Below are 23,139 nucleotides of genomic sequence, written 5' to 3'. Positions count from 1 at the left end.
CCATAAACTCACACACTGGAATGCACTATCAAAACCAAAGCCTGTCCAGTTCCACCCTGGAAGGAAAACCCGCAGAGAATGTCAATATTCAGCAAGGGGCACTGAGCATTTCAGGTCTGGGCAAAACTCTGGAAATGACTAAGCCAGCCAGCGCTGTGAGAGCACGTGGACTCTGGTCCTGACTGAGATCCACGGACGCTCCTGAAGGGTTCTTCCCCATCACTGCTCTCGTGGGTGCAAAGGACCGAAGGGTAGAAAGAAGGCCCAAGGGCAGCCCTAGAAGCCCAGGGAGGAAGGTGGGGAGACACAATAGCTATATCTACAGCCGGGTTCACCCTGCCAACGACACACCCTTCAGGCGCCTTCTACTCAGACTGAAATTCACTCATCCCACAAGGAACAGTACCTGTGTATGAGGTTAACTGAATAAATGACAGAAATCTATGCGACAAATTACTAAACAAAATGTGGGTTTTATTGGATGCCAAAAAGAATGTAGTTTCTTCTCCAGTGAATTTTTTCTGGAGTAAATAAGGAATTGAACACACCTCCAAAATCACCTTCCGGTTCAGGTGAATCAGAACTCTGGACAGTGCACCCCACCATGCGTGTGCGTGTGCGTGTGCGTGTGTGCATGCATGCCCGTGTGTATTCCCTTGCTGCATTGCGCGCGCATGTTCCGGCACCAGGCTTTTACCATGGACATGGCTGGCACATCCCTCTGAGCAGAGTTAGCATTACTGAGCAACATCAGCGTCGAGATTAAATTGCTTAAGAATGGTAATCAGTCTCAGGAGTACTTTATTTAGAAAAGTTTTCTCTGAACACATATCGAAGACCCATTCCTCAGAGTCCTCTTGGAGAACACAAACTCCATTGGTTGTTCGCCGTCGAGTACGACCAGACCTTCGTGTGGTTTGTAGTGTTGGTGATTTACGGCAGGGAAACGCATTCACCTCCCTAGTCGTTGCAGACAAGCCTGCCGTGGGGGCGCCCACTCCCAGAAAAGTTCCCGTGTTGGAACTTGGCTGAACTGTGAAGGTAGTAAGCGCTAACGTCATTTGACCATGAACTCCCACGTGGCTGACTGTGGTCTGAGTCCCAGACCCAGAAGCTTAAAATTCACGCTGGGCATGTGTGCAAGCCCCGAAATACCAGGAGGAGAATGGAGGAGAAGGGGCTGTGGCGTGGCCATCCTCACTGGGGGTGATTTCTCAGTTTCTCTCTCTGTCTCTCCAGCAAGTGCACAGAAAAACTTTCTATAGAAAAATATCTCAGACAAAAAAAAAAAAAAAAAAAGAAAAGAAGAGTAGACACGGGAACTGTGAGCGCTGCTCCAATGGCCTCACTTATGCTAAGCACCCAAAACCACAGTCTTCAAAACAACATATTTTGCCTCAATATCTGCTTATCTTTGTGGACTTGAAAAACATGTTTATGAACTTGCTTGGAACAAAGACTCCAAGTGGCACAGCAGATAAGAACACAAGGCCGTGATAAGACCCCTCAGAGAAGCACGTAAACCGCGCTCTCAGCTCCATGCCACCAGTCTGCTCTTCGCTCCTCCTGCGTGGGAGCCAGGGCAGCTGCTGGGCTCGAGCACCTCCTCCGGGAGAAGCAGCTCACCTCTCTGAGCTGGAGTCACCGGGACACTGCTTTGCAGAATCAGGCTGGCCTTGGGCACCCGCGCTGTCCCAGGGACACGTGGCTGCAGGCCTGGGCTATGCCCCACTGCAGGGACACTTCCCTGGAAAGCCCTCGTTCTGATGGCACACCAGTCCCAGTGAGGCTTCCCCCGTGTGGGTGACGGGGTGCCAGCCTCGTGCAGGCCCACGCCACCCCATCTCGTACCCTGCTATGCTTGTTTGCGTGTTAGGACACTGGAGGTGAATAGAGCTTTGAGGTTAAGGAGAGAGACAGTCAAGCCATGGACTGATTCCCCATGCTCTCAGCAGGGAAGCTCGAGCTCTTGGCAAAGGTGCCGCCTTCAGACCCACCAGCAAGATGGCCTGTCCTAGACACGCCTCTGGGCCTCGGACCTCCCCCAAGCTGTGAGCTAAATAAACCCCATTCTCTTAAATGACCCTGACTCAGCTGTCTGTTACTAGTGGCCACTGCCCAACTCAGGGAGGACGTGGGAAGAAGAAGCCACCCCACCCAGGTGCACCCTACAACAACGGAAGACTGGCGAGGGGGCCCTGAGCACTGGCAGCTCCGCCTCAGGCAGACGGGGCTGGAGAGGATGGCGAAGATCCCTGTCCTCTCAGTACTCAGGCTTTGGAGAACACCGTCCGCTCAGCCCTCCCTGCCCCTATGCCTCTCAGACCCTACCAGGCATCCTTTAAAAAAACCTGCCCGAGGGTGCATGCTCTCAGGTGGGGGAGGGAGAGAAGGCAAGAAAGCACCCCCTATGGGCCACGGTTGGGTGTCACCCCTTCTCCACCTCCCCTCCTGTCCTGACTGTGGGCACGCACACACGCATTCGATGTATGTCTCAAGCTGCAGGGTCTGGGACTCGAACCACACAGCTGTACACACGGGACCCAGCTACCCAACCACCGTGCCACAGATTGGCCCGTCCTTTGAAAGATTTAGCGCAAGTGTCTGCTCATGCCTGGGGGATTGTCCCCTTCTTCCCCCGCACACTCACGGAACTCCGTGAGCTGCAGATGCCGCCCCCTCATACTGCAGGCGACCGGTGGTGGGGCAGAGCCCAAGGACCTTGATGAGAGATGGAGCGCCATGGTTCAGATGGTGGCACCGCAGTTAAGGGAGTTGGATCCTGTGTTGTTGGCCATGGATCGAATCCTGGCCCCGTGATTTGATCAAACATACCAGGCATGTGTGGGCAGGCGCCTAAAATCTGGCTGGAAAGGAAGGAAACGGATTGTAACATGACCATGCCCCATTGTGGGGGTGCTTCTCTCCCTTTTTCTCCCCCGTCTCCTGTCTTTCTGGTAAGTCCAGGCACGCTGGCATTCAGGAGAAGAGAGAGAGAGAGAGAAGCTCAGAATCTGTTTCCCTTTTTCTTTTTTCTTTCTTCTTGTTTTTGTTGTTGTTGTTAGCATTTTAGCTTTTTTTATCCACAGGGTCTAGCACAGGGTCTGCAAAGGTAGGGGCCAGTGAAGCCCGTGGAACAAGTGTGTGAACGAGCCATGCAGCAGTTAAGTTATTCCAGAGACTGACGTGAAAAGAGCCCAGTTTGCATGCCTCCTCCCTTCAGTCATTACACTTAAGAAACTAAAGACACAATACCTTTAAATATGAAGGAAAAGGCATTCCCACGAGCACCGGGATGGTGAGCATCATAGGTCAGCACGAAGCTCTGGTCCCTGTAACCCGCGTGGTGCCCTTTCTTCTGCTCCTTCTTCTTTTCCAGAATTTGTTTTTACACGCACACATGCACGCACACACGCACACACACAATCCTCCACCTTCTCCATTCGGGGACATCTTGACCAGCTGACACTTCGAATTCCTGGATGGGGTGGGGAGGCCCTAACCATTTCAAATACCTAAAATCCTCTTCCACCCTCTAAGTATGCTTTGAGTGGGCACCGTAGGTTATTAATGAAAAAAAAAAACAAAAACAAAAACAAAATTTGGATGGCTTAGAAGGAAATGCATGGGCATATTTCCTTTTTTTTTTTTGAGAGTTTTTTTTGCTATAGGGCGTGTGTGCTCACCAGAAAGACAGAGAGAGACAGAGAGACAGAAAGCGAGAAATCCCCCCCCAGGGGGATGGCCACGCCACAATCCGTTCTCCTCCATTCTCCTCTCGGGATCTTGGGCACGCACGCACATGCACCTGGCGTGAGTTTAAGCCACTGGGTCTGGGATGCGAACCACAGTCGACTATGTGGGAGTCCAGCGACATAGCCATTACGCTAACTGCTGGTCCCCACCATGGGCATATTTCCTAAGTCCATGGAGACAAAGCTGAAGTTTCCAGGGAGCCACAGACACTGGGGCTCAGAGACAGCACTTCAGGGGAGCCTGCAGTGGAGGGGCTGGCCGTGCACCCACACGAGCTCTGGGCCCTTGGCGAGCTCTGACAGACACAGCCTTTTTATCTGTGAAAGTCACTGGTGCCTACCCCGGGGCGCTATGTGAAGTGACAGAGGTCATGCTCGCAGAGCAAACCGCACAGGTAGACACAGCCAGCATTTAACCACGGTGCGAGCTACTCTTCCCTGATCACCTTCCCATGTACTTGTCTCTAATTTATTTATGTATTTTTGAGAGAGATTTCTGCTACAGGGCATATGTGCTCACCAGAGATTCGGAAAGTGAGAAGTCACCCCCCAGGGGGGATGGTCACACCCCAATCCCTTCTCCTCCATTTCCTCATAGGATTTTGGCTGCATACATACACGTGCCTGGCATGAACTGCAAGTTGTCGGGTCCAGGACTCGAACCATGGTCTGCCACATGGGAGTCCAGTACCTTAGCCATTACATCACCTCTCATTTCCTTGTCTTTTAAATGATTACTTCAGCAGAACATTCCAGACAGTGAGGAAAATGCTCCTGAGCAAGTCTCTGCTAAGAAATTACCGGCATGTGGGACCCACAACATAGAAGACAGAGTGAGAACCCAACCCCCGAATATTTGTTCCTACAGGACACGAAATCACTGGAGGTATGGAAATTACTGTGATATCCACTAGCCGCACATTGGTTTTACTCCAACCCATGTAACTGCACTTCCCAAAACATTTCTTTTTAGCCCCATATGACCGCGTAACCACAGAACAGTCTGTGACGCTCAGCGGTGATGCGTTCCGGGCCAGGTGAACGCACCTGCGTCAGCTTCCTCATCTGTCCTGTGACAAAGTCTTGTCACAATCGTCTTCACCAAAGCCACGTGTATTTTTGGTACATCTTAAATACAGGTATGAAAGCGCCCGAGAGACAGGTAAACCATGCTGGCTTTACATGTTTATTTCACCTAAACATTTAGTTCCCACCTAAATCCGTGAGCTAGCCAGGACCCACTTCCGTTTCCAGAGACTCTCAGAAACTAAAGTGAATTCTTTTGTTCCCTCCTACACTAGATAAGATCTGAAAGAAAAATAAAACCCTAAAGAAAGCGAACAACTTTTTTCTGAAGACAAAACCAAACAATACAATATTCCTGATCGAGAATTCCCCATTTGGCTAACCTGAGAAAATCTGGGGCAGTAAGTATGTATGTGATGGGATTGAGAGCGGATGGTTCCCACAAAAGTATTCCAAAAAGACAGATGACGGAACAGGTAATGTTAGAATCAACTCAGCCGTTTAAAAAATACATAGTGACCTATCTCCCCTGGGTGCAAGCTAGCATAGAAAAAGAAATAAAGAAAATAAAATATCATGCTCATTTTTCACTTTGGAAACAGATGGTGAGCAGCATAAGAGAAGTCTGCATTTTATATCTTTCTAGATATTTTTGCAGGATTAGATAAGACTAAAAATATAATACCGAGCATAAAGTAATCCAATAAAAATCAGATTTTATGTGCTCACTCATCTTAACTGAGCAATATAGAAAATTAAAGAGTGAACAGAATCTACAAAAAGATTTATAGATAATGCTTTCTGTTTATTAATTTGAAAATTGCTTATTTGTACTGCAGATATATCATTAATATTATCTTTGTGGCTAGGTGTTTTTGACATTAGAAGTGTTTGACATTTCACAAAGAAGAATTTACCATCTATATTTGACAAAAAAGGGGAATACTATTTAAAATTCTAAATACCCCATGTTGACACTGGCATTTCCAAATTGTTCAATATGCCATAAGAAGTTCAAGGAACAGAACTAAATTTCTGACCTTAGAAAATATTTTTCAAAAGCACTCCTGTTTATTGATAAAATAAGGTCCTATGTATTTATATTCTGAGATACACTTACAGGTGGACTAGTATCAAGAATAACAAAGTAAATGTCTTCAAACACCAAGACCTTAAAATAATATCCAAGCAAGAAGACCAAGAGTAAGTGAACTCAACTTATTTGTTTATAAAAGATCACTATTTATCAAGCTAATGATTTATCGTAGAGCGGCCTCTATCATAAATTTCATTATAAATCTGGCTAATTGTCTCAGACTTCATCTCAATGGTGTAGCTGATTTTCTTTCTTAAGTTATTATTTGGGATAAAAACTATTTGAATGAATGTGCCATTGAATTAAGAGTATCTCTCAAAAACCAATAGAAAAGTTTAAAAATAAAAACTGCCATTTATTTATAAAATATCAATTACAGCTTCTGAATTAGAAATCTATTTAATGATTGGACCCTTTTCTCATCAATCAGACCATCCTCCCCACTCACCCAAAAACTAAGAAAAATTTGGAACTACAAAGTCTTTTTGCATTTTACCAATATATTGTATATAAAAATTACAATGTGAGTTAATATTTCTTTAACAAATTATATACTCGAAAGCAGAATTTTCTGTTTGTGCTAATTGGAATACATATTTAATATAAATGAGTACAATATATTTCATCTTATTTGCACTCTTATCCTCTTATTCCATAATTACCACAAAATACGAAAAATTTAGGTTTTGATTGATGTTAAAGTACATTTTTGTACCTGGTGACTCTTTAAAAATTTATATATTTTATATTTGATAGGTTTGGGGAAAAAATAAATAAAACAAATACTTCTAAATCCACAAGTTCCTTCTCTGCCCATTTAATTGAAAGGTTATAAGAAAATCCCTACTGGTTATGAGGACCAAATGGAACTTAAAAATAGATTCAGAAATTTTTTTTTTGAAATTTTTATTTAAGCTTTTTGGAAAAAATCATATTTGCTAGGGGTATGCTTGCCAGAGAGAGACAGAGAGAGGGAAAGTGAGAAAGCACCTCCCCCCGGGCATGGTCACAATTCCTTCTCCACCTCTCTCCTACATGCACATGTGCCCACTGTCTCTCGAGCTCCAGGATCCAGGACTCAAAACACATCATCAGCCAGCCATGTGGGATCCAGCCACCTTAACCACAGTCCACAAGATGGCCTGAATTTACTTTTTCTGTATCTCAAGAGTACTTAAAAAGAAAAAGGAAAAAAAAAAAGTTTCTATGAACTGGATGAATTCCAAATTGACTTTGGAATGATCATAGCTCTCTTGTTGTATGAAACGTTCCAACGCTGTTAGCAAAATAACTACATGTATCTTTGAAGAGCAACCAGAAAAGAGAAAAATCTCATCTTCATTACTGGTGTACAGCCAGAATTTATTCTTTCAAAGGAGTAGTTTAATCTATAAAACTTGTTTACTATAACATCTTCTTTCTTAGAAAGTAGTATTCTTCCTCTTTCATTCCTGAAACATTTCATACAACTATTAGCTAAGTATCAGTTACAATAAATTAGCTAAAACTAAATTCTCCATTGGTTCATGATGCATATAAAACACTTTGAGACCCTTAAGACTGAATTTTCTTGACAAAAACTTTAATTAATGCAAAAGTAGACAGGTAAGCACTAAAGCTAAAGTCTCATGGGATATAAAACTATTCAAGTTTGACATTGGACAGGAGAGATAAAATTTAGTGTGATCTTCTATTTACAGAAATTTACATGTTAAAAAGTTGTATCTTTTCATCGTGATAATTCTAAGAATTATCAAACATGTACTGGGCTATTCAAGCTCACCTAAGAACAGCCCAGAAAACCCACAGCTCTGCTGATAGCTCTTGATTCTAAACGATGTTTGTTCCCACAGAATCACATATGAAGTAAGAGGCCAATACGTTTATTGCACTTCCACCCTCTCGGAGGCTGAGATATCGAGGGGTGACATGATCAGCAAAGGCTGGCACTGCTACTGAAAGCAGCACAGGTAATACCTAGCAGTTCCCTTCCTTTCCTTTTAATTTGTTAGAGGGTGCGTGTGCTCAACGGAGACAGAGACAGGAGTGTGAAAGTACCTCCTGTAGGTGACAACTCCTCCATAATCCCTGCTCTTCCGTTCTCCTTTTGGGACTTTAGGCACACATACATGCCCAGTGTGTTTTTCAAGCCAGTGGCTCTGGGACTCAAACAGTGCATACAGTCATCCCACTGTCTTAATCACCACGCCACTGGTGGGCCCCAGACTCAGTCTCCTAAACCCACTGTCCGCCCCTCCCTGCTATGTCTGCCTTCTGAGAGGACACAGCGCACAGAGGGGAGCAGTGGAGGTCATCGCTGGAAAGGTGGACTGATGTCAACAGCTATGAGTGTTTGACCGTGAGGAAGGAGCGGATCAGTTATCTGAGCAAAATTAGTAGGCACCGTATAAAAATTAATCCCAGTAATGCAGTCACATATTTAGTCAGGGGTCAGAACTGAAAAGTTAGTCCTGGGTTTGCTGTTTAGTAGAACTGTAAATATGGTAGAGTAACTTGGTTTCTTTCTTTCTTTTCTTTTTCTTTCTTTTTTTTTTTTTTTTTTTTTGAGAGGTTTTTGCTATAGGGTGCGTGCGCTCGCCAGAAAGACAGACGAAAAGAGAGAAACCACCCCCCGGGTGATGACCACGCAGCAATTCCTTCTCCTCCATTCTCCTCTCAGGATCTTGGGCACACACGCACATGTGCCCAGTGTGAGTTTAAGCCACCGGGTCTGGGACTTGAACCGGGGTCAACTACATGGGAGTCCAGTGACATAGCCATTATGCTAACTGTTGGTCCCTATTTCTTTCTTATTTATTAAAGATTTTTAATCTTTACTAATGCACTCACCAGGGAGACAAAGACAGACAGACACACACACAGAGAGAGAGAGAGAGAGAGAGAAATCACTCCCCCAGGAGAGATTACTATGCCACAGTTCCTTCTCCTTTATCCTTGTCTCAGGATTTAGGCATTATAAACACATATGACCGGTGTGATTTCCATGTTGCTGGGTCCAGGACTCAAACTGCAGAGTCAGTCATGGGATTCAACCACCTTAACCTCGTGCCACCTGCTTGCCCATGTAACTTGACATCTAAGGCATGCATTTCCTTATTCATGAAATGAGATGTTGACTGAACTGAACTATCATTAAGTCATTAAGACTGCCCAGCATCGAAGTTCTGAGCCCTCACGTCTGATGGCCCCCTCTATAGCAGAGTTGTTTGCTTAGGGACCTCCACGCCTGTGTCTTAGATTACCTAGAGAGTATCATGAGTTACTCAAGACGGGCCATTTCCGTGAACATGTTCGACACTCAGAGAACACAGTTTTCCATGACTCATGACAAGTCTGCCCAGCCAATGAACAGTGGAGGAAAGAGGACATGCCCGTTTTCTCAGAATCAACTGAATTAAAAGAGGCAAAGAAGAGTTGGTGTTAGAGCATTTATCGGGTCTTTGGGAAGAAGACAATTTAATGAAAACATTTAAGCTGAGTTCAGAACTAAATCATTGTTTTGGGGCATGTGATTCCACAGAATCCCAACACCCAGAAGAGAACATCACTGCCCGACCTATTTGGGGAATTCTACACCGGGGAAGGGCCAGTCCCTGCTTGATCTTTGAGGAAGAAACCAAGGTTCTGCTCTTTCCCAACAGACTCACATGAGGCCGACCATGATCTGAGTCCCAGATCCAGTGGCTTGAAATCACTCTGGGCCTGTATGTGTGCATGTCCAAAGATTCTGAGAGGAGAATGGAGGAGGAGGGATTGGGGAATGGCCAACTTTCTGGAATGGTGATTTCTCACTTTCCCTGTCTCTATCTCTCTGGAGAGAGCATGCTCATAGTTGAACAATCATAACTTGCTTTCAGATTTTGCCAAGGACCCTGGTATTGCAGTGTATGTGCTTGGGGTAGGTCAGGGCAAGGTCTAGGAGGGAAGACTGGCGGTCATCATAGAGTATTGATCCTGCAGCAAGAGGTTCCATGAGCACTGCACCACAGGTACACGCACTGCAGAAAGTACCTCTTCCTCACTGGAACACAAACCTACTGAGAGAACAATGAGATGTTCATGCAAAAAAAGTCCCTATTCAACCCTATTAGGGAAGAGTTGCTTAATTAGAACAAAAGAAGGATGATGGGAGATGGTGATCCCTGTTCTTCGTCCAAGTCCAGGCATAGCTAAGCAGAAGCCTGGAGCAGACCTGCTACGAAGTTCGGAGCTCCGTGGGACTGACCTGGGGCCCAGCTCTCACTGTTCCATTTCTCCTGCCAGAATTCCAGATTCTGCTTCCCAGGATGCCATTGTAAAAGAGGATCAAATATTGGAAAGAAAGTCCCAGCTCTCCCAACTTACTAAGATTGAAATTGATGATGTAGGATTCTCAGAAAGGATTGAAAAACAAAAACAAAATAACTCACTTTTCAGCCTTCCTGGTCAAAGTTAACATCCCCAGTGGAACATCATGAATGGAAAAGGTTGGGCAAGAAAGACGTGGATGTGGTTTTCATTGATTTTGTGTAACCAATGGCAATTTGGGGGTCCTGGGACAACTAGGGTTAATGAAAAGCAGATAAGGAAGATGGTTAGTTTAGAGCCTGCTCTCTGGGGTTTAGGAGAGAGGGCTTCTGGAGAGGGGTGGGAAGGGGACAACAGATTTCGATGTTTTGTTCTGAAATCCAACAAGGCCAGATCACCAGTGAAAAAGTCAGTCTTACCTTCCAGTTACATAAGTGGCACCGTCCCCGTTAATCCTTACACACCAGCTAGAAAGAGAAGGTATACAAAGATAATTTCCTGGCTAGGAGGTAAAAATAGCACTTGTTTATTGAAAGCTAATGTCTTTGGTTACACCTGGATTTGAGGAGGAATGAGTGTAAATATCTTTGAAAGGCTTTGTTTGTTTGTTTGTTTGTTTAATTCAAAATGGGAATAGTCTTTCTCCTCTGAAGAACAATCTGCAGGCAAGTGGGCTTTGAGAAGAGTGGCGGGCTTTCCTAAGTCTTGCCCAGCACGGGCAGGAGATGACTCGCGTGCAGACTGCTGCAGTCAGGAAGTGACTCTCTGCATGTGATTCAGAAGACTTGGCTCCCTGTGCTCAGATTGAAATGAAGACTGAGAGGGTAAACCTCCACCATGTCTGAATGTTTGTGGGCTGCTTCCCCACAACCAACAACCTCAGTTAAACTCTCGACTCTTAAACTGCTAAAACCATGGAAACACTAATAATGACCCCCCTTCATTAAACCTCAACTTCCCCTCCCACTTGCTCTTCTGACCAGCATGCTCCCTTCAAAGCCAGCACCAACATTCTGCCGGGCTGCTCGGTGGGGCCTCTGCATCTCCACCCAGCACCGGCCACAAGAGAACGCATGATCTCCACGCTCCTCCAAGGCCATTAACGGCCATTACAGAACCTCACACGTTTTGCTTTTATTTTTTATTTTTTCCACTGCCATGGAATGGAAAGATGGCATTTGGGTACTTTCTCTGCCCAGGAGTAATTACTGGCCTTCCAAAACACACACTCACCAATAAACACACGCTCTGTCTCACACACGCACACACACAACCTGCAATGCAGCAAAGGACATGCACACATAATTCAAGAAATGTTCAGAGAGGCCAGGCAGGCATTAAACCATCACTGTGTTGCTTCGCTGCTGGTAGAAATAAATAAGGCAGATATTCACTGCCAACAAAACAGCATTTTCAGCTGAAGTAATAAGAGTTGCAATTAATATCTCCTCAGAATTTAATACTTGTCAGGCAGTATGAGTTAAGTACTGAACGTGGATCATTTCATATAATTTCCATAGCTATTAAAGGTATAATTCCAGTTTTACAGAAAATCTGTGAGGCTGGGTGAGGTGAGTTCCCAGTCCAGGGCTGAGCAGTGGGGGCCATTCGAACGCAGAGAACACAGTCTTGCTGCATTGGCTGGTTTCTGGTCTGGTCCATTCTGCTGCTGAAGAAGCTCAAAATACATCACTCAATTAATCTAATAAAATGGAGAAAAATGCCAAATACTTTCAGTACCAAAATGCACGTGGCCATAGCCCATCACAGGAGCAATGCTACTCAGCAGTTCAAAATAAGTACACACGCAGGAGGGCGACACTGCACGGCCCTGGCAAAATGCAATGCTCCCTGAGGCTGGCCTATGCGGGAAGGTTCTGGGTTCACACCTGGAGATGTCCCTGAGTGTGCCGGGCACGTGCATGTCCAAGATCCAGGACAGGGTAAGGCTGGGGATGGATTGCTGTCTCAGGACCCCGATGGGGGTACAGTCTCCATCTCTATCTCTTCAATTCATGGAAGAGATAAAAATAAATTTAAATAAAGCACTTTGAGAAAATGGCACGATCTCTTCCCTTCTCTTAGTGTCAACTCCTTAATTTAATACTTGTCAATAAAAATACTCTCGTTAACGTCCAAGGCTAATTCTGAGTTTGGGGAGATTTGTGAATATGTCATAATGAGAAGAACTGCTCTGCTTTCATCCATTCCATAGTTCTGGGAGAAGAAATCCTTTCACTTTGGCCTCTTCTTTAATTCTGATCATTAATTGAGATACTTACTATCTTCATACGCCAGATCTGGTCCCTTAGAACCACTAAGTGTACAGAAGGTCTAAAGAAGTGATGTTAACAGTGTCAAGTTAAAACATGATTAAAAGAGACTGGACAGGGCCAGACCTGGAGCCTTACGCCAGGCCAACAACGTCAATCGGTCGATCATTTATCAAGCCTTCATATGCTGGTGGGATCTTCACAGGCTGGACACAGTCACGTCCCACAAGGACCCCTGCCCACCAGGACTCCACCAGTCAACGAAGGCTCTGGAGAGTGTGGAGGCCTCAGGCCTCCCCATCTGCGAGCACCGCGGGCCAGGCAGGCCAATGAGAGTTTGGTAAGATTCTGGCCCCAGGCCCTTGGCCTCATCTGACCTCTTGCTGTATCACTCATCTCTTGGAACAGGACGCGTCTCTAAGCCTCTTCCATAGCAGCAGCAGACAAGGAATTTGCAGACTCTGAGTGTTAAGTGAGCAGGAAAGAAAACAAGTCGTGGGAGGGAGGTGAGACTGAGCGGTGGGGGAAGTACCATGAGATACCTTCCCCTTGCCATCCTCCAACTCATCCTTGGCATCAGGTAATGCCTGAGAAAGCTAAGGAGAGGTGGAGGGCAAGCGGGCATAGTCGTGCTCCCCTGGCGTCCTGGTGTGTCTCTGGGCACACCTCCTCACCACCCTTCCCTGGGCAGGGACCTGCCTAACTGTGACACCCACACCATCCACAGTAGGTCCCAATGCAGCTTCCTGGCAATGGACTTGCAGAGCGGGATTGGGGATGGGCCTCCCACGGAAGCCCATCCTGTGACTGTCCACCGACAACCAGAGCTCTTAGTAATGCGTCCCAGCAGTGAGAATGGGGGGAGAAGAAAACGAGAATGTTTCCCTCTTTCTGTCTCTCAGCACTGTGCTGACAATTGTCCCCAAGGCGCCATGGGGTGAAAAGTCACAAGGTGTACACCTGGCCAGAGTGACTCCAGACGGGGGAGCAAGACGCGTCTGCTGCACGCAGGAATGAGAGCAGACAGGAGGGAGAGCCCCGCTCAGAGGCAGAGGGCCACAGCAGAGCCTGGGATTAAAAGTGAACGTGCCAGCAGTTCTCGGAACACGTGAAGCAGAAGGCTACTGCCTCACACATGGGGGCCCGTGCCAACGTCCCGCTCAGTGGCTGCCCCAGGGGACTAATTCAAACAATGAAATGCAGTGGTTAGCAGAACAATCCAGAGGGTGTCAGGGAGACCCCAGCGCACAGGGCTGACTTAGCCATCCTCCTCTGGGCTTCCCTCGCCCAGGCACAGCCTCTCCCAGGTGCCCACTGCCGTCATTAGTCCTTCTGTGTTCAGTCTCGTCCACCCGGCAGTCGGGGGGGACCTTTCCTGACCTCTGTGTCCCGAGCACCACCTCTGCAAGGTCTGCACTGTCTAAACCAGTGACTACTGGACATGTGTGTCCCTGAGTGCTTGGAATGTGGTCAGTCTAATTACGAGTTCAGAGACTTAGTATGCAAAAGGAAGTCAAATATTTCTTTACGTGTTTATTGAGTTGTCAGCAAAGTCATGATGCATTTTTGCATAGAAAAATGCAGAGAAAAATGTCATAGCCTTTCCTTTTTTTTCGTATTTTTAGAGAGATTTTCGCTATAGGGTGCATGCACTCGCCAGAGAGACAGAAAGCAAGAAATCACTCCCTGAGGAGATGGCCACGCTGCAATCCCTTCTCATTCATTCTCCTCCCAGGATTTTGGGCAAACATGCATTCACACCCAGCATGAGTTCTAAGCTACCAGGTCTGGGACTCAAACTGTGATCAACTATGTGGGAGTCCAGCAACCTAACCATATGCCACCTGCTGGTCCCTCTCATTACCTTTCCAACAGCCCAATATAATTATTGAATATTGAAACAGCATTTTGGATATATTATGTTACAGTATATTATTAAATTGATTTCACCAGTTTCATTTGTTTTAAACATGGCTACTAGAAAATTCAAAATCATCCATGTGGGTTGTGTGATATTTCCACTGGAATGCAGTAGTCTGCGTATTCTATGAATAGGGAAGGAAGAAAGGAGGAGAGGAAGGGCAAGGGAGGGAAGAGAAGAAAAAAGAAGAGAGAAAAAAAAGGAAAAAGGGTGGGAGAGAAGGAAAAAGGAGGGAAGAAGAAAGAAAAAGGGAGGGAGAGAGGAGAAGAATGCTGACTTGAGATCAGCATTAACATTTTTGAATCAACATAGAATTAGTCAACAGAAATAGTTTAAAAGGAGTGAGACATATTTTTTTAAAAAAGAATAATCTTCGTATCTGGAGCTGCATTTAACTCTGAGTCATCTGCTGTAAGAAAACGCTTACTAATCACCCAGAGTCCTGAAGGGTGAGAGCACGCCAGACTGCTGGCCAGGCCACACCGCGGAGGCCAGACTCGACCTGCAGTGAGAGGAAACGGCTGAGGAGAGCAGAGAACCCGGCCCACACACTGCAAGGCATTGCTGGATGGAGATTAAACAGCTAATCTGGGAGACCCACAGTTTGCAAAATTTGTCTTTATTTAAAACATAAAAAGTCTCTTGATCCAACTGATTGCTTCTAAAATAGTATTTTAAAAAAGGCTTTTTCTTTTTTGAAGAGTTTTTTTGCCATGGGGGGCATGCACTCGCCAAAAAGACAGAGAGAGACAGAGAGACAGAAAGCGAGAAGTCACCTCCCAGGGGGGATGGCCATGCTGAAATCCCTTCTCCTCCATTTTCCTCTCGGGATCTTGGGCATGCACGCACATGTGCCTGGTGTGAGTTTAAGCCACGGGGTCCAGGACTCGAACTACAGTTGACCACATGGGAGTCCAGTAACATAGCCATTATGCCTACTGCTGGTCCCAAGGTTTTGTTTTTGATTTTTAGTTTTTTTAAATGTACAGCCTTCTACCAAACTTATTATTATTAATTTTTTTTTTTTGGAGAGGTTTTTGCTATAGGGTGCGTGTGCTCACCAGACAGACAGAGAAAGACAGAGAGACAGAAAGCGAGAAGTCACCTCCCAGGGGGGATGGCCATGCTGAAATCCCTTCTCCTCCGTTCTCCTCTCAGGATCTTGGGCACGTCCGCACACGTGCCCAGCTTGAGTTATAAGCCACCGGGTCGGGGACACAAACCACGGTTGACTACATGGGAGTCCAACGACATAACCATTATGCTAACTGCTAGTCCCTCTACCAAACATTTAAGGAAGATTTCATTTCAGTCCTTCTCAAATTTTCCCAAATAATTAAAGAGAGTGGGGAACCTCATGTAGTCTATGAAGCCAGTACTACCCAGTTACAAAGTCAGATGCGACTATGTGAAAACTACAGACCAGTATCTCTTACAAACAGTGACGCCCAAACCCTCAAAGAAATACTAGCAACTAGTTCAGCAACACACTGAGAGGATTATGTACCATAACCAAGCAGGATTTAATCCTAGAGTTCAAAGATGACTGGATATATAAAACCAGTCGATGTAGGGGCCAGCAGATGGCAAAATGGTTACATAGCTGGACTCCCACACAGTCGACTGAGGTTCAAGTCCTGGACCTGGCGGCTTGAAACACACACTGGGCACGTGTGTGTGCCCAAAGCCCCAAGAGGAGAATGGAGGGGAAGGGACTGCAGTGTAGCCGTCCCCTGCTGGGTGGGGGTGATTTCTTGCTTTTTGTCTCTCTGTCTCTCTGGCAAGTGCACATGCTCTATAGCAAAAATCTCTCTCTCTCTCAAAAAAAAAAAAAAAAACCACAACAACTATGTAATACATGACATGTGATCATCTCAATAGATGGAAAAAAATGTACCTGACAAAAGTCAACACTCTTTGGGACCAGCAGATGGAGTAATGGTTGTGTCACTGGACCCCCACATAGTCTACCATGGTGCAAATCCTGGACCCTGTTGCTTGAAACTCATGCCAGGCACATATGTGTTCAAAATCCCAAGAGGAGAATGCAGGAGAAGGGATTGTGGCATGACCAATCCCCATGGGGAGGGAGTGATTTCTTGGTTTTTGTCTCTCTGTCTCTCTCTGGTGAGTGCATATGCCCTATAGCAAAAATTGCTCTAAAAAAAAGTAATAATAATCAACACTCTTCATGAAGAAAACATTCAACAAGTTAGTAAGAAGAGAAATTATTTCACTGTAATAAAAGCTGTATTTGAAAAACCTACAGGGAATATCACACTCAATGGTGAAAGACCAAAGCCTTTCCTTTAAGACCAGGAAGAAGAAAAGGATGCCCACTTTTGCCACTTATGCTAGGGTAGTGCTGAAGGTTGTAGCCAGAGCAAGATGAGGAAAGAGGTATCCAAATTGTTAAAGAATAAGTATCATTATTCCCGTTTATAAGTGATATGTTCTTATGTATGTAGAAAACCATAGATTTAGACAAAACAGTTAAAACTAATAAATGAATTCAGCAAAAATAAACTGAGCAAAGTAGCAGCATACAAAGTCAACACACAAAAATCAGTTACATTTCTACACATTAACAATGAGCAATTTCAAAAGAGCATTACAGAAACAATTTCATTTATAATACAATTGAAATGAACAAAATACTTAGGAATCAATCAAGGAAGTGGAAGACTTGTATAATGAAAGCTATAAAATGTGAAACACATAAATAAATGTTAACATACTTCAAATTCATGGATTGGAAGGCATAATATTGTTAAGATGTCAATACTACTGAATCAATAGATTCCGTGAAATTCCCATCAAAATCCCAGTGACTTTTTACAGAAGTAGAAAAATAATTGTAAGATTGTTATGGAATTTCAAAGGGCACCAAATATCCCTGATGATCTTGAAAAAGAATAAAGCTGAAGGAATCACACTTCTGATTCCAAAATTTACCACAAAGCTATAGTAATCTCAACAATGTAGTACTGGCATAAAACACGCTTAGATAAAAGCAATAATGTAGAGGGGTCAGAACTAAACCCATAAACACACACGCACACACACACACACACACGCACGCACACACACACACACACACACACACACACACATTTTGTTGAGTGATTTTTGACATGGGGCCAAGATCATTCAGTGGGAAAAAGAACAGTCTTTTCAACAAATAGTGCTGGGAAAACCAAATTGCAGAAAAGTGAAGATGTATCCTTACCTAGCACCACATGAACACAAAATGAACACAAAATGGATCAAAGACCTAAGTGTGAGACCTAAAACTAAACCAGTCTTCGAGAAAGCACAGGGTAAAAGTTTTATGACATTAAATTTGACTTTGATTTCTTGGATTTGACACCACAGGCACGGTCAACAAAAGAAAAAATAGACAAATTAACTTGAAGAAAATAAAAAGAAATCATGCACCAAAAGACATTAGCAGCAGAACAAAAAGGAAACCTACAGAATGGGTAGAAATATTGGCATACTATATATCTGATAAGGGATTAATATCAGAATACATAAAGAACTCCAAAAACTCAACAAGATAAACCACCTCACTACAAAACGGGCAAAGGACTTGAAAATCTAATTCTACAAAGATAATATACTAACAGAGAATAAACACATGAATAGAGGCTCAACATCACTAATCACTAGGGAACTATAAAGCAAAACTATGAGATAGTACACTTCATACCCATTAGTAAAGCTATAGTCTCAAAAAAATGGAAAGTAAGTTTGGGGGCAAATGGGGGGAAATTGGAAATCTAGAGCACTGTTAGTGGGAATATAAAATGGTTCAATCCCTGTAGAAAACAAGATGGCCATTCTTTTAAAAATTACAAATAGCATGATGTCATCTTCTACTCTGGGAACAAATCCAAAAGAGCTGGAAGCAGTCACAGAGACCGGCTTTACCCATGTTCATCACAGCATTATTCATGATTAAACCCAGGTTTATCCTAAGGGATGAACAGATACATAAAATGTGGTACATACATAAATAGAATATTATTCAGCATTAAAAGGAAGGAAATTCTGGCATATGCAACAACATGCATAAAGCTTGAGAACATTACGCTAAGTGGAAAAAAAAAAACAGTCACAAATGGGTGAATATTGCACTATCCCATATGAGATACCTAGAATAGCAAACTCATAAGAACAGGAAGTAGACTGTGGCTGCCAGGGGCTGCAGAAAAGTAGGAACAGGAAGTTCATGTTTGATGGGTATGGAGTTTCGGTTTGGAAAGATGCGAACATTCTGAGAGAGATAGCGAGCATGCACCCAACACAGAAGTACTTAATGTTCCTGAACTGTACACTTAAAAGGGGTCGTGACGGTAACTTTTATGGTATGTATATTTACCGAAGGAGGAGGGGAAAAAGAAGGGGAAGAGAAGGAGGAAAGGAGGGGGAGGAAGAAGAAGAAGAGAAGGAAAGTTGGAGGAAGTGGGGAGAAAAAGGAAGAGGTGAGGAAAGTGAGAAGAAGGAAAAGGAGGTACAAAGTCGGGGGAGGGGAGGCAAGAGGTGAGAAGGGCCCTCGGGTCAGTGGAATGGGAACCCACACATGCACCTCCACGGCCATGGCACCTGGAATGGGGGCCAAGCACTAAACCGAAAGGCCACTGCAGTAACTCCCTGTCCTCCCATGCCTGTACAACCCTCTCTCTTGGCCGCTTGAACTTGCTGTGAGATTCAAAATGTAGACCAAGCTTACGAACACAAATGAGAGAAAAGGAGAGGGTGCGTGCACACGCTCTAGTTTGCCAAGAAGGATCTATTTCTTTCAACCAGCCATCCATATTAACCCTCCGCTCTGCCAGTGTCAGAGACGACAACAGAAACTAGCAACACCGACAGCAAACACATTCTCTCAGGGGCTATAAAGGTTACTTCTAAACTGATCTAAGAGGGGGAGAATAATAACTGGTATTACTGACAAGGAAGGTGCAAAACACTTAAAAAGTGACAGCGTTTACTACTGTAGTTATTCATCACCATTTCACAGATGGAGAAACTGAGCTTACTAAAAGAACTTGCCCTCGGGCTCAAGGGAGATGAGATTTTAAACCCAGGAATGGTTGGCCAGTGCTATGGGGACATACTTCGGAAACTGAGGTCATCTAAACAGCAGGAACGAAAGGAAACAGAAGAGTCCATGAAGGCCAGCATGAGCCAGAACGCACTAGTAACACCATTGCCAAGATGTGGTGAGCCTTAACTACCGGCACACAACTCAAACCAAATCGGTTTAGGAGAGCTGAATGCTCTGCCCCATGAACCTGTCTGCGAAGTATATTTTTTGGCCAGCCCATGGTGCAGAGGTTAAGGAGGCCAGATCCCACATGGTCGACTGTGGAGTTCGGGTTTGGACCCAGTGGCTCGTAAAACCAACCAAGCATGTGTGCGTGTGCATGCCCCAAATCCCAAAAGGAGAAATGGAGAAGGGATTGCAGCATGATCACCCCTATAGAAGTATTTTCCTCTCTCTCCCCCGCTACCCTGTGTCCATCCCCAAGTTGAGCACATGTGCCCTCTGACAAAAATTTAAAAACAGAAGTCTGTATTTTTTAAAATCTTTTCATCTTAGCCTTACAGATAGGACTCACAAGAAAATGGCTCGACCCACAGAAGAGAAATTCTGGTTGGGGAGGAAGGTTAGTCATGGCTTCCGCACAAAGCCCTTTACTCTTCACCATGTGTTCAGGACTTACACAGAGGAAAGGAAATCTAAGAGGAAGGAGAAACACCCTCCAGCAAATAAATCGGTCCTTCACAAAAGGTCATTTGCTGACAACTGTCTATGCTTTCTAAAACACAGTGGTGGGTCGAAACGGGAGCCACAGCGTAAAGAGCCCCTTCTGAGAAGGTGACCCCGACTCTCTGCTGCGTCTGAAGGTTTGCCCAAATCCACGGCAATCAGCGAGTGCCCCGTGGCGCTCAGACTACGGTTCCGCCCAGTGAACCAGGACAGAAAGCCCGACAAAGAGCCCCAAGCTCCTGGGTCTGTGATTCTCATTCCAATCTCACCCGGAGATCCAGAAAACCACTTTCAGACACACCACGCCCTCGAAACTGGGCCCCACGTGAGAAGCTCGAAACTCCGCCCAGACTTCGCCATCGCTCTCTCTTCCCTCTGACAGTCACTCGTTTTCTCTTTTGGGAAACTGACAGACGTCCTTCTTCCTCGGTAACAGAGCTTTCTTTACAGAACACGCACCCTCTCATCCCTCGCTGCATCTCCGTTAAGTGCCTGGAGAACTCGAAAGGGGAGACAAAGGGCAAATGCCAGTCTGTGACCTCTGTCTGGATCTAGCCAAGCGTGATGTGTGAATCAGGTGTTTGGAATGGAGGTTTCCATGGCAACGAGACTGCCAGGCAGGCAGGGACATCACACCCTCTTTCTACCAAGGTAATAGAAACAATGAGGCCACCTGCAGGACCTCTGCGAGGGGGGCGGGGGGCAGCAGAGTTCAGAGTTCTCCAGCACCTGGAGGACCTGGCTCAGAGGCTCGCACACCCCCACTTTCAATTCCTTCCCTCCAGCTTCTTGGATAATTTAGCATCTCTAGGGAGAAAGGGAGGCTAAATGACAGAAGTACCCTCCCAAGGGGGATGCTTATGAGAAAATGTAGAAGGGGCTATGAGAAATACGTTTTCCTCGAATATAGAAAAAGCACTTCTGTTCCTCAAAGCGTTCTGCCGCCCTGACCACCGTGACACCTCTGTCCACGGAAGCCCTTAGGTTTTCTCCAAGACTCTTGGTTTCGCCTTGCAAACTGCCTTTTTGTGAACCTGGTCCATAGTTAGAAGACCCTGAGCTCCATTTTGTGTTGTGTGGATTTTTAAAAATTATATTTGCTGCAGAGGGGTACTTTAAAATCGTAATGAACTTTTAGGAAAAAAAATTTTTTTTCTTTGCAAACAGCTGGCTTTTTTGGTCCTACAACTTGGACACAAAGAAAAAAGTAGGCAAGTTTAATAACATCAAGTTTTCCTTGGTTATCTAGATGGGAAAAAGTAGTCTGAATGCCAGGTCTATGGGGAACAAGTGGCTTTTTAAACCGTTTTCCTGACTTGAGACTCACAGATGTTAAAGAGCCAGAGTGTGCATCAGGGACCACACCATCGAAGGCAGAAAACTGCACGTCTATGCTCCAGAAAAGAGGCCTCTTGATGCCTTCAGAGACTGGCAAGGAGAGCTTGGCCGCAGCGCTGATGCCTCTAGCAGACCACGATGACCAGTCCATCCCTCCTGCTGCACCAGAAGATGCGGCCCCCTGACACATGATCAGGCCACTCCTGGCTCCCAGCCTTTCCAGAGCCCCTAGTGCTGAGGTGCCCGTCTCTGGTGCACGCGGCCAGGCGTCTCCCTGCCTCTTCTGCTGCTTCTCCCTAATGTATGCTTCACGTTCCGTGCAAGTTCAACGATTTCTTACTGCCCAAATACACCATTACTCTCTCACACCCTGGCCTTTTTGTTACTGATTCAGGTAAGGAACGCGTACCCCTTTTCCAGTATCTCAGCTCAGACTGAATCTAACGGAAGGGTATCAATCCCAGTGACAATACACAGTAAAGATGTACTATTATTGGGACCAGCAGTTAGTGTAATGGCTATGTCGCTGGACTCCCATGCAGTTGACCATGGTTTGAGTCCCAGAACCGGTGGCTTAAACTCATGCCAGGTGTGTGTGCCCAGGATCCTGAAAGGAGAATGGAGGAGAAGGGATTGCGGCGTGGCCATCCCCCCTAAGAGGTGATTTCTCGCTTTCTGTCTGTCTCTCTCTGTCTTTCTGGTGAGTGCACGCACCCTATAGCAAACTCCTCTCCTAAAAAAAAAAAAAAAAATCAGAACTACAACTCGATGTCGATTGTGCTTTTGGGAGACACGCCCGCACTACAGGAAACAACAGCATGTGTGGTGTCACAGAGGAGAGTAACCAGGGGGCCAGAGTCAGTGTGGTCGTCATTTCAGATGGCACGGGCTGAGCTGCTTGCTCAGAGCAAACACCCAGGCCAGGCTGACACCCGGGCAGGAAATGGAAGCTTGTGACAGCCCAGCCCTGGAACCAGGGCTTGGGGGAGAGCAGGGGTAAGTCGAAATGAAAGAGAGAAGCTTGACATTTTTCTATTACCAAACTGGGCAATTAAAATATTAAATCTGAAATGTGAGGCACTGTAAATGCCCAAATATGGTGTAAGTGCTGAGTTTCCCAAACGTGTTTTCTCATCTTTCAACACATCACAGAACTGCCAAAACCCCAAAGAAGCATTTCCATTTTGAAAACAAAAATAAACCACACATATCCACGTTCTATTAATAGTGCTGTCTTGCCTCAAAGACCCTGCCTGCATCCTTGGTCAGACATGCGACCGGAGTTTAGAGACAAGTTAACATTACTGGGAACTCCTGGCCAAAGCAACCTGGACGTGTGTGGGTGGGCTAGGAGGGACTGAGGCAATGCCAATCAAACCTTCTATGCTTGCTTTTTTTTTTTGAGGGAGATTTTTGCTATAGGGTGTCTGCACTTGCTGGAGAAACAGCGAGAGACAGAAAGCGAGAAATCACCTCCCCCCACTGCCCACCCAGAGAAGATGGCCATGCTGCAATCCCCTCTCCTCCATTCTTCCCTAAGGATTTTGGGCATGCATGCAAATGCGTCTGGAGTGAGCTTTAAGCCAGCAGGTCTGAGACTTGAACTGCGGTCAACTATATGGTAGTCCAGCAACCCAACCATG

At 45.4% G+C, this 23,139-nt stretch overlaps 1 long non-coding RNA gene across 2 annotated transcripts in view; it reads right to left on the bottom strand.

Annotated features, from left to right (window-relative positions):
* Positions 1–23,139, bottom strand: part of LOC102495128 (uncharacterized) — a 448,830-nt gene that overhangs the window by 127,329 nt on the left and 298,362 nt on the right. The gene's annotated exons all lie outside the window — the stretch shown is intronic.

The sequence above is a fragment of the Tupaia chinensis genome, unplaced genomic scaffold (assembly GCF_000334495.1).
Source record: "Tupaia chinensis unplaced genomic scaffold, TupChi_1.0 Scaffold000141_1, whole genome shotgun sequence".
Classification (NCBI taxonomy): domain Eukaryota; kingdom Metazoa; phylum Chordata; class Mammalia; order Scandentia; family Tupaiidae; genus Tupaia; species Tupaia belangeri.
Note: the sequence above shows the minus strand (reverse complement) of the source record. Positions and strands in the feature narration are given on the sequence as shown.